Source organism: Magallana gigas, chromosome 2 (assembly GCF_963853765.1).
Source record: "Magallana gigas chromosome 2, xbMagGiga1.1, whole genome shotgun sequence".
Taxonomy (NCBI): Eukaryota; Metazoa; Mollusca; class Bivalvia; order Ostreida; family Ostreidae; genus Magallana; species Magallana gigas.
In genome coordinates, this window is record NC_088854.1 from 36147210 (window position 1) to 36157922 (window position 10713).

General features: G+C 35.2%; 1 protein-coding gene and 1 long non-coding RNA gene across 4 annotated transcripts in view; one reads left to right on the top strand and one right to left on the bottom strand.

Moving 5' to 3' along the window:
* The window catches only part of LOC105319293 (ubiquitin carboxyl-terminal hydrolase 25), a 196348-nt gene that overhangs the window by 74287 nt on the left and 111348 nt on the right, over nt 1–10713 (top strand). The window lies entirely within an intron of this gene.
* Nucleotides 6617–10713, bottom strand: part of LOC136272970 (uncharacterized) — a 14858-nt gene continuing 10761 nt past the window's right edge. The window contains exon 4 of the long non-coding RNA XR_010711070.1: nt 6617–7218. This is a non-coding gene — a long non-coding RNA (uncharacterized lncRNA). The remainder of the gene's footprint in view (nt 7219–10713) is intronic.

Genomic DNA, 10713 nt, shown 5'->3' on the forward strand with positions numbered 1-10713 from the left:
CTTGGACGTAGAAAATTTTAGTTTTTTGCAGTTTCCACTCATTTTCTTTGCAGAGGATGAACATATCGAAATGAAATTTGGTATACATGTTTAACATGATAATTAATATCTAAATCAAGTTCGATATTGGGTACGATCGAGCAATTTTCGACAGAGTTATGGCCCTTGGACGTAGAAAAATTCTATTTTTTTGCAGTTTCCGCTCATTTTTTTCGCAGAGGATGAACATATTGAAATGAAATTTGGTATACAGGTTTATCATGATAATATCTAGGTCTAGTTTGATATTGGGTACGATCGAGCAATTTTCGACAGAGTTATGGCCATTGGACGTAAAAAAAATTCTAGTTATTTGCAGTTTACGTTCATTTTATTTGTGGATTTTTCCAAGGGAGGGGGGCATAAGTGTTTCACAAACATCTCTTGTTTACAATTTTCCATTTACAAACCATATTCATAAGCAAGCTAACAGAGCTTTGCTCACAGTTCTATGTTTGCACACAGCTGAGGCCTTGCTTTTGTTTGTTTACATTTTAAATGCTGAAAAGGAAATACCAAGTTTAAAAATCTTAATTTGTATGTAATAAACTCATGTGAACAAAAACAAGACTCAAACCTAGCAGAATTGTGAGCTCTGTATCTTTCTTATAATTCTACGATTGAGGCTGAAATTTTGGTTGATCATTAGAAATGGCTCGCCAAATGCTGTAAAGGACATACTTAGTTTTAAAATCATAATTTGAATGTAATAAAGTCATGTGAACAAAAACATGACTCAAACCTAGCAGAGTTGTGAGCTTTGTATCTTTACAATAATAATACATTTGACTCTGAAATTTTGGTTGATCATTAGAAATGGCTTAATTGTTAAATATTAAATCCTTTTACGGAATAATTAATTGGATGATATGCTGTAACTACATAGTTGATAGTTTTTCAGACATGAGTAAATAAAAATGACGTCTTTAAATCATAAATCATATCCATAGTTCTGACACAATATTGTTATGAGGATAATTAAATGTAAATATTACAGCAGAAAATCATCTTTGGTTTGTGCAGTAGCCATTTGTTGTTTTTAAATAAAGATGAAATTAAAGGGTGGGTCTTAGTACAATAGAGTGATATGCCTGTCAATACATTGACAGTGATTAGGATAAGCAATCACTGGATGAAATATCTGGTTTCAGCGCTGCGGAAACCCTTTGGAAACTCTGCGGAAACTTAAGGTTACTTTAAGTTTCCGACAGGTTTCAGCACGGAAACTTCAAGTTTCATTGAGTTTCCGCAGTGCTGAAACTTAGGCTGTCCATGAACCCAAATGGTTTCCGCAACGGAAACTTACTGAAACTTGAAGCACAGGATGAATGACCATCTTTAAGTCCTCCTTAAAGATAGCTTAAAGGTGTTTAAAGGTAGCTTAAAGACGATCTTTAAGCCACCTTTAAGCTACCTTTAAGCTATAAGTATTGCTTAAAGGTGGCTTAAAGAAAGCGTAAAGATGGCTTAAAGGCAGCTTAAAGACTATCTTTAAGCCACCTTTAAGCCACCTTTAAGGACAACTTATAGGACCTTAATGTCCAAACTTCTTTAAGCCACCTTTAAGCCACCTTTAAGCTACCTTTAAGCCACCTTTAAGCCATTAAAAAAAAATTTAATTCAATATTGTGCTTAATTTCCAACAAAATGTATTAACTTTATGAAAGAAAAGGTATTAAAACGGTTTTTGTTCTAGAAAGAAAAATGAAAAAAAAACCACAAAAAAAACCCGGCCACGGCGAGAATTGAACCCGGGACCCTTAGCTTACTAGCATCACCACACATCCTCTGCGCCACGGCGACTGACATATAACTGTGCGTTTTTATATCCTATATATCAGTGGATATTGAATCACTGTATTGAATGTGTTTACTTGAAAAGATTTTGACAAACCATTCAGTTTGTAACAATCAATTATATCTTATTTATAAATTACATGCATGCATGTATTTAGAAGGAAATACGGAACTTGGTCTTCAGTGAACAAAAATATATTATACCTAAATGGAAACTGTTAGGTTCACTATAGTAGGCTTTCTTAGTTGATAAATTTAAACCGAGAAGATATGCGTTCATCTAATTTATAGCTATAAAAATGTAAGAAAGAAAATGAAATCATTTCTTTTATTAAATGCATTGATACTATTAGGGTATTTGTTCAATTTCCCGCAGTTTCCCGGTTTTCATGATCGCGGCGCCGTTCCAATATGTTTAAATATTTACATGTAATTGTATGTACATGTACATGATTTTTAAACTATCAATTCTATAACAAACAAAATTACCAATTACCGGTGACGTATTTACTGCATGTGGCAATTGCAAATGACTTGTACATACAATTGTATGATGTGCCAGGCCGGGTATATTTGACATATTTACCCTTATACATATATTTAAATAATCAACCCCTATTTATGATCACCGGTACATTAATTAATTAGCCTCAAGATTTTACTCTTACATACATGTATCGTTAATTTGTAGACGTAACATCTTTGAAACCCAGAGCTAGGAAATAATACTTTGAAAATGAATTACAAATGTAAATTAACTTTTATTCACTAGACTTATCGTATACTCGTACATACTAAGATTCAACGCCTTTAGAAACCCTGACGTGCACCTGGGCACACGACACACCTGTTGTGTATATCTTGTATATTCTGTGTTAGTTCCAGGGGTTTTCTTAAGTTGGACAAACAATAGACTCTAATTAGATATACACAAACGAACAAAACTATGTCTAGACAAACAAAGCAGTAATATCCTGCCCGATATAACAAAGGCAGTTGAGAGTCTTTTCATCTTTAACATGTATATAGCAGATCTAGAGTTAGAAATAATGAAAATTGAAAAAAAAATACAAACCTTAAACCGATTAACAAATTAAAATCATGCATTTTTGGTTCATTATCTTTATTTTGTTTAATAACCGGATGAACTGAGAGAGAGAGAGAGAGAGAGAGAGAGAGAGAGAGAGAGAGAGAGAGAGAGAGAGAGAGAGAGATTTTTTTCACCGGTTAATTTATAATAGGAAACAAACATACTTTAATTAGTTTTATGCACATATTAAGATACAGTACCTACAATAATTTTGAAACCCCCCAAAAAATTATAAAGAATTTTATAACGGCAATCTGTGTCCATCAGAGCGGTGCTGATGATAGCGATCTGTGTTTAATGGAGCGACGATTAAAACCGCCTGGAATACCCCCCCCCTTCCTTGGAAATTATATTATCACTCGGATGACCCCCTCCCATCTCTATAAAAGAGCTTTTGCATTTAATATATGTTTTTATTGTTCAGCTTGATCAATATTGACTTAAAGGCCACTTAAAGACAGTGTAAAGGCAGTGTAAAGAGAGCGTAAATGCCACTTAAAGATGCTTAAAGGTGGCTTAAAGGTGGCTTAAAGGTAGCTTAAAGAAGTTTGGACATTAAGGACCTATAAGCACTTGCTTAAAGGTGACTTAAAGGCGGCTTAAAGGTTGTATAGCCTTTAAGCTCCTTTAAGTCACCTTTAAGCCACCTTTAAGGACTTGCTTAAAGATTGTTTTTCGCCCTGTGAAGTTTCTGCATAGTTTCAATCTCCATATACGTTTGGGATACATATTGTTTACAAATGGTTTCCGCGACGGAAACTTACTGAAACTTGAAGTTTCTGCATAGTTTCAACCTCCATATACAATTGGGATACATATTGTTTACAAAGGGTTTCCGCAACTGAAACTTACTGAAACTTTTTATATTTTTGCTTTCACAAAAGCTGAGCAAGGTTTCTACTTTATGTAAAAACAAAACAATTTCAAACAGTTCCAAATTTATTTTTGTTCAAAAATCTGAAATTGTTTCCAATAATAAATAAAATACAGCCAAGATACAATAATGGAGAAACATCCATATGGCAATTCCCTTATTAGGGACGTTTATTTAAAAAATGATAAAATTGCACAAGAAAAATAAACTCCCATAGAAATCTTTACATTTGTATTTTTTTTCATCTCGATTAAATGCCTATCAAATCTCCCTTTAAAAATGCAACAAAGATCTTACTTTTTTAAAAATATGAATGCAATTTACAACAAAACTGCATGTACATGAATAAACAAAGAAAACTTCACTGTTACATGAACATGATACACTTGTCTCAATTTGTTTTGAACTACAATGAATATGTACACCATAAAATATTTTTGAAAAGTGTAAAGTATCCATCTTTAAAAAAAAAAAAAAAAATACACTACAAGATAGTAGTTGACTATAGAGGTATGACCCAGATTTGATTTGAATATGTATGTCAATAAATTCCAAAATGAGGTCAACGCGACCCACTTACAAGTTGGGATAAACCATTTCTTTGTTAGTAATATAATCTAATGTTTTACAATAGAACAGGATTTGATATCATTTTTTTGATAATCCATTAAGTCCAAAGTGAACTTCTCATTTCCACCCATGATGTACCAACTGATCAGACTTTAATATCATAAGCCTGTTAGTATTTAATAGATGACCCAGAGGGAGATATGAAAAGCTTGTTGGCCAATAAAAAGCTAACAATGGAGCAGTCTGTCAAATCATGTGCAAAAATATGATGTACACATTTAATTAATTATGCTGTCAGATTGCAACACACTTCATTCCTGATGAATATTCTTCTTTACACACGGTTTACCTTCCTACATTTCACTACTTTACCTACATTAATATTTTTAAATCCAAGACATGAAGTAAAATATACATTGTTTATATATGTCAAGTATTACTACATGTACATGTACTTGCTTTTTGTAGCATGAATGTATAAAGTACAAAGTATCACAAAGATCATTCACCTTACAATTCTCATCAATACGAGCATTTTACTTATGATATAAACGCTTATTCCAATATTAGTTACATAACACAGATTAAAATAAAACCCACATGGAAACAACTTTCCATGCAAGTAATTTTGTTATAAAAAAAATTGTAATACATGGGGTATATGTTGTCTTTATATATTTTCATATACGACATAATTGAATATTGTATGGTGTATTTTATCATTTCTATGACCCACGCATTCATCTCCTAATGCAGTGTTTTTGTCCCCCGCCGCAATGCGGTGCGGGGACATAGAAATGCCGGGCGTCTGTCCGTGCGTCCGTGTGTCCGTCCGTCACACTTTTTTGTAAGCGCTCTCATGCCTACAAATTTTGACGGATTTTCATTAAATTTATACCAAATGTATATACCACTATTACCTTGGTCAAGTTCGAAAATCAGCATTGGTTGATACTTTTTGTTGGAGTTATGAGACTTTGACCGCAATAATGACTCTTTTTTATCCAAAAATTGACCTTGTAAGCGCTCTCATGCCTACAAATTTTGATGGATTTTCATTAAATTTATACGAAATGTTTATACTACTATTACCTTGGTCAAGTTCGAAAATCAGCGTTGATTGATACTTTTTGTTGGAGTTATGAGACTTTGACCACAATAATGACTCTTTTTTATCCAAAAATTGACCTTGTAAGCACTCTCATGCCTACAAATTTTGACGGATTTTCATTGAATTTATACCAAATGTTTATACTACTATTACCTTGGTCAAGTTCGAAAATCAGCATTGGTCGATACGTTTTGTTGGAATTATGGGACTTTGGCCGCAATAACGACTCTGTTTTATCCAAAAATTGACCTTGTAAGCGCTCTCATGCCTACAAATTTTGACGGATTTTCATTAAATTTATACCAAATGTATATACCACTATTACCTTGGTCAAGTTCGAAAATCAGCATTGGTCGATACTTTTTGTTGGAGTTATGAGACTTTGACCGCAATAATGACTCTTTTTTATCCAAAAATTGACCTTGTAAGCGCTCTCATGCCTACAAATTTTGATGGATTTTCATTAAATTTATACGAAATGTTTATACTACTATTACCTTGGTCAAGTTCGAAAATCGGCATTGATTGATACTTTTTGTTGGAGTTATGGGACTTTGACCGCAATAATGACTCTGTTTTATCCAAAAATTGACCTTGTAAGCGCTCTCATGCCTACAAATTTTGACAGATTTTCATTAAATTTATACCAAATGTTTATACCACTAATACTTTGGTCAAGTTCGAAAATCAGCATTGGTCAATACTTTTTGTTGGAGTTATGGGACTTTGACCGCAATAATGACTCCGTTTTATCCAAAAATTGGCCTTGTAAGCGTTCTCATGCCTACAAATTTTGACGGATTTTCATTAGATTTATACCAAATGTTTATATCAATAATACTTTGGTCAAGTTCGAAAATCAGCATTGGTTGATCCTTTTTGTTGGAGTTATGGGACTTTGACCACAATAATGACTCCAGTTTATCCGAAAATTGGCCTTGTAAGCGCTCTCGTGCCTACAAATTTTGACGGATTTTCATTAAATTTGTACTAAATGTTTATACCACTAATACCTTGGTCAAGTTCCTAAATCAGCCTTGGTCGATGGACTCGATACTAGACAGCTTGACCGGCGGGGGACCCAGGAATTCTATTCTTGTTACATTTAAGATTGGTTTCTTAATTTATTATATTGCTGCAAATAAAAACTAAGTTATCAATAAATGTTTAAACAAAGAAAATGGAAAAAAAAGTAGTTAACACTTATCAACTTGGAGGTGTGAGGATATATGTTACATGGAGTCTAATATTTTATGCAATATTTGCAAATATAACAAATTATTTAAGAAAATGAAAGTTAATATCTGCAAGGTCTAATCAATCATTTAATAAGTCAAAACCATGTGATTTTCTAAGATTCTAGCTTACAGACAGACATTGTAATATACTGGTATTTGATCATATAAAAAAAAATACTTTTATAGGTTTTTTGAAATGAGAATACTTTACAGTTAAAAAGTCTTGTTCTGCAGATGTTTAGTCGGGTTGTAGAGATGTGTCCATTCGAATCAATAAGGAGTGTCCTTGGCTGTTGTTAATGTAACCTGAGTCGTAGTTTATGGAAATAGGCCTTTTTGGGGGATTTTCGAGCATTGTCCAGACCGGTGAAGCACTCATATGATCACATCATGGTTACAGCAGACTTAGTAGTTCTGGACAGTGGTAGCATTAAAATTCTTCTTCTTGCGATGAACTTGTTCCTTTCACTGGGCTGTACTTTATGTCTGTTCTATTTATCTTAAACAAGAATAATAAAGTTTCATTTAGATTTTTAAACAATAAACATTCAGCCTAACATGTAATAAAAGCATTCTGAATAAAATTCTGAATACAGAAGCTACTATGCAGTTGCCACTAGTTGCTGTTTAAACTATGTTTTATTTCTCAAGAATAAAAAGATATAGTTTAAGAAAGAAACATTTTATATAGAAAACATCTACAAATCTACAATTAATATATATACAAGCTTATCAACACATACTGGAGTAAAAACTGGCTCAGTCACTCACTTAAGAAAGAAGAACCTGCTGGGTTGAAGCATCCACGTGGTAGAAGCTACCCGATGTGTGTGACATCGCCACAACGATAGTTGTTGAACCCTGCAGGGCATGTGACAAAGGTTGGAAGATCTACGAGGTAGAACTTCGTCAGTACGAGAATACTGAGACGGACTGAATTGTACAAGCAATAAAAATGATACAAGTAATTATATTGCAATTAGCAAATGAATACTTAATGGGGAAAAATATGAAATATTAGGGCCAAAACTCAGGAATGAAGCATGAGTGACTGAGTACCCCATAAAGTGTGAAATTATGCCATGGTAATACAGGTTAACACATGAATTACGCACATATTGTAAAGTTAAATGAAACGATGAAGAATGATAAGAGACATGGTTATGTGTACATGTAAACAACATATGCATAGAATCTATTTACATGGATGTTCCAGAATCTTAGCAATAGAATAAAGAAATAAATGAAACTTCGCAAAGGGTTTCGGAATTAAGTTCAAGTTTGCATGTTAACGAAGTCACTGCGAATGAAGCATGGATAGCTGGGCGTGTTGAATCGTAGAATCGGCTGTTCTGATGTATCTTAAGTACGAGTCTGAAGACCAACGACCCATTGATTTGATGAGGTGGTCTTCGATGCGTGCCTTGGCTGCGGACGTGGCAGCACCTATACGGAAGGAGTGACCGGTAATACCACTTTCTGAATGTCCCGCACAATGTAGGAGCTGTTTGAGCATTTCAAGGAATCGAGATCTGGTCAGAGCATTACCGTTTTCCATGATGAACAATGGGTCGTTAGATTTGCAAGCAAAGGTTGAATTCCTCATGGATAAATATGTTGACAATTGTTGAATTGGACACACTGTACTTTTGGTACGGAATAATTTGATGTCGATTCCTTTACGAAATGGATCGGTTTTCGATTGTTTCAAGGTAAGAACTGCATGGTTATCATGCATAGCGAGATCACTGAAACACAGGTTGCATTCGGGGTCAAATGATGATTTACAGGTGAACTCCGCACATCTGAGGAATCCAAAAAAGGCCACTACGCACACTGTAGACATCAGAATATCGGAATAATGTGTAAAAATTCCTTGTTGAAGTGATTTTACCATGTCGTGTAAAATTTCGGTGGTGATAGGTTTTCTGCTAGGTCGGTGAGGCTTTTGTTGTCGTTTAATTCCGTTGAGCAGCATTTGCAGTCTAGGTAATTTGTCTTCAAGGGTGAAAGGGTTAGGAATACCTTGTAATAAGTGGTAGTAACGAATTCCACACAGGTATAACTTTATGGTGTGATAAGACAAGTTCAAAGAATCGAGGCAGTAGGTCGCAAAATGCATGAGAGTATCTTCAGTGGCAACTAGAGAATAATTGTTCATTTGAGTGAACTTGGTGTATGTCTGGTGTCCTGAATGGTAGACACTTTGAGTTGAAGATGAAACTGAGCTTGACATTAGTGCACTTATCCTACTGGAAGTTTCCAAAGAACTTTCTCCATGGGAGGGCAGGGCTGAGATTGGCTGTCTGCAGTGGGAGCTAGGCATCTGAATTTGGCCATTTCATAATAGAAAGTGATTTTGGGCGTCCTTTGTGTATGATTTTTACTGTGGCTTCGTTGTCACAATAAAACAAAATGCGCTTAGATGTCCAAAGGTGACCCCATAGGAGTGAAGCGATCACAATGGGATACAATTCTCTGAAGGCCATGGAAATTTCTTTATCTTCTTCCTTTGGTAAATCTTCTGGCCATTTGTCGCAGAACCACTGTCCTTGAAAGAAACCACCAAATCCAACTGTTGATGATGCGTCTGTGTATAGTTGCATGCTGTCGGCGGGTGTCCTTTCGATGTCGTAGAAGAAGGAAACTCCATTCCATTGTTCTAAGAATAACTTCCACATAAGAATGTCCTCTCGACATTCAGCGTTAAGATGAACATGGTGATGTAATTCGCGGACTGATGATGCAAGGCTCAGTAAGTAGGAAACGAAAGATCTTCCTGGTATTATAACACGTGACGCAAAGTTTAGGTGCCCTAGGAGTTGCAGTAGCTCGCGTTTGGTACAACTTTTCTTATTGCTGAAGGATTCGAGCATTTCCCATATTCTAAGTATTTTGTCCATAGGTAGACGTGCTTGCATCTGATGTGAATCCAGGATAATTCCAAGGTATTCTATGACGGTGTCTGGACCCATGGTTTTGTTTTTTGCAAGGGGAACGTTGAGCTTATTGAATAACATGGTAAGAACAACCATTGTACGGTCTGCCGGGAAATCTGGACGGTCTATAGTGAGAAAGTCGTCGAGTAGATGAAGAATACACTCTATTCCATAGTTATTTTCAGCAATCCAACAAATTGCTTGAGAAAACTGATCAAAAATTTTTGGGCTGGAACGGCACCCAAAAGCCAGTCTAGTATAGAAATAGTATTGATTTCTCCATTTAACACAAGACAGGTGGTACTGAGATGGTAGAATAGGAATGAGCTTGAAGGCGTCAGATATGTCCGTTTTGCACATCAATGCATCCTTTCCAAATTTCTTTATACATTTGATGGCATCATCAATGCTGACATAGGATAATGAGCATTCGTCCTTATCTATTAAGTCATTGATGCTTGGGTGCGCGTCATTGTTGTGTGGAGCTGAGAGGTCTACGATGAGTCTTTTCTTTTTTGAGTATTTCCTTTCGGCTATTCCCAGAGGGGAAACTCTATACTGTTGGAAAGGGGCTGTCTGGTATGGACCGGAGAGGAAGCCTTTTTTGATTTCAGAGGAAAGAAGTTCATCAACTGCTGATTTGTTCTGTTGGGCAGATAATAAGTTCTTGCATTCTTGAATTTTGAGATTTAACTTTTTGACTTTTGTATCAAAACCGAATGTGAATCCGTCCAAGATATAGGAGACAAATTCTGAGTTTTCATGGTTTTTAAGTTCGAGTTTTAACTGTTGAATGTTTATAAGAGATTGAGACACTTTTAGATCATATAGTCACTTATCTTCTTTTTGGGTGCTGGAGGGCTGAGTTGAGTTTTTGGGTTTGGTTTTGTTTGATTGGGTGCATGTGACGGCTGAGTGGTCTTTGCCTTTGCATAGGGTACAAACGTGTTGATAGGGACAGTTGCTACGGTTGCAGCGTCTTGAAGAATTAAAATTGTTGCAGATCTCTTGACCATTGAATGAAGTTCTTTTTCTGCCATGCCGATCTGTATTAT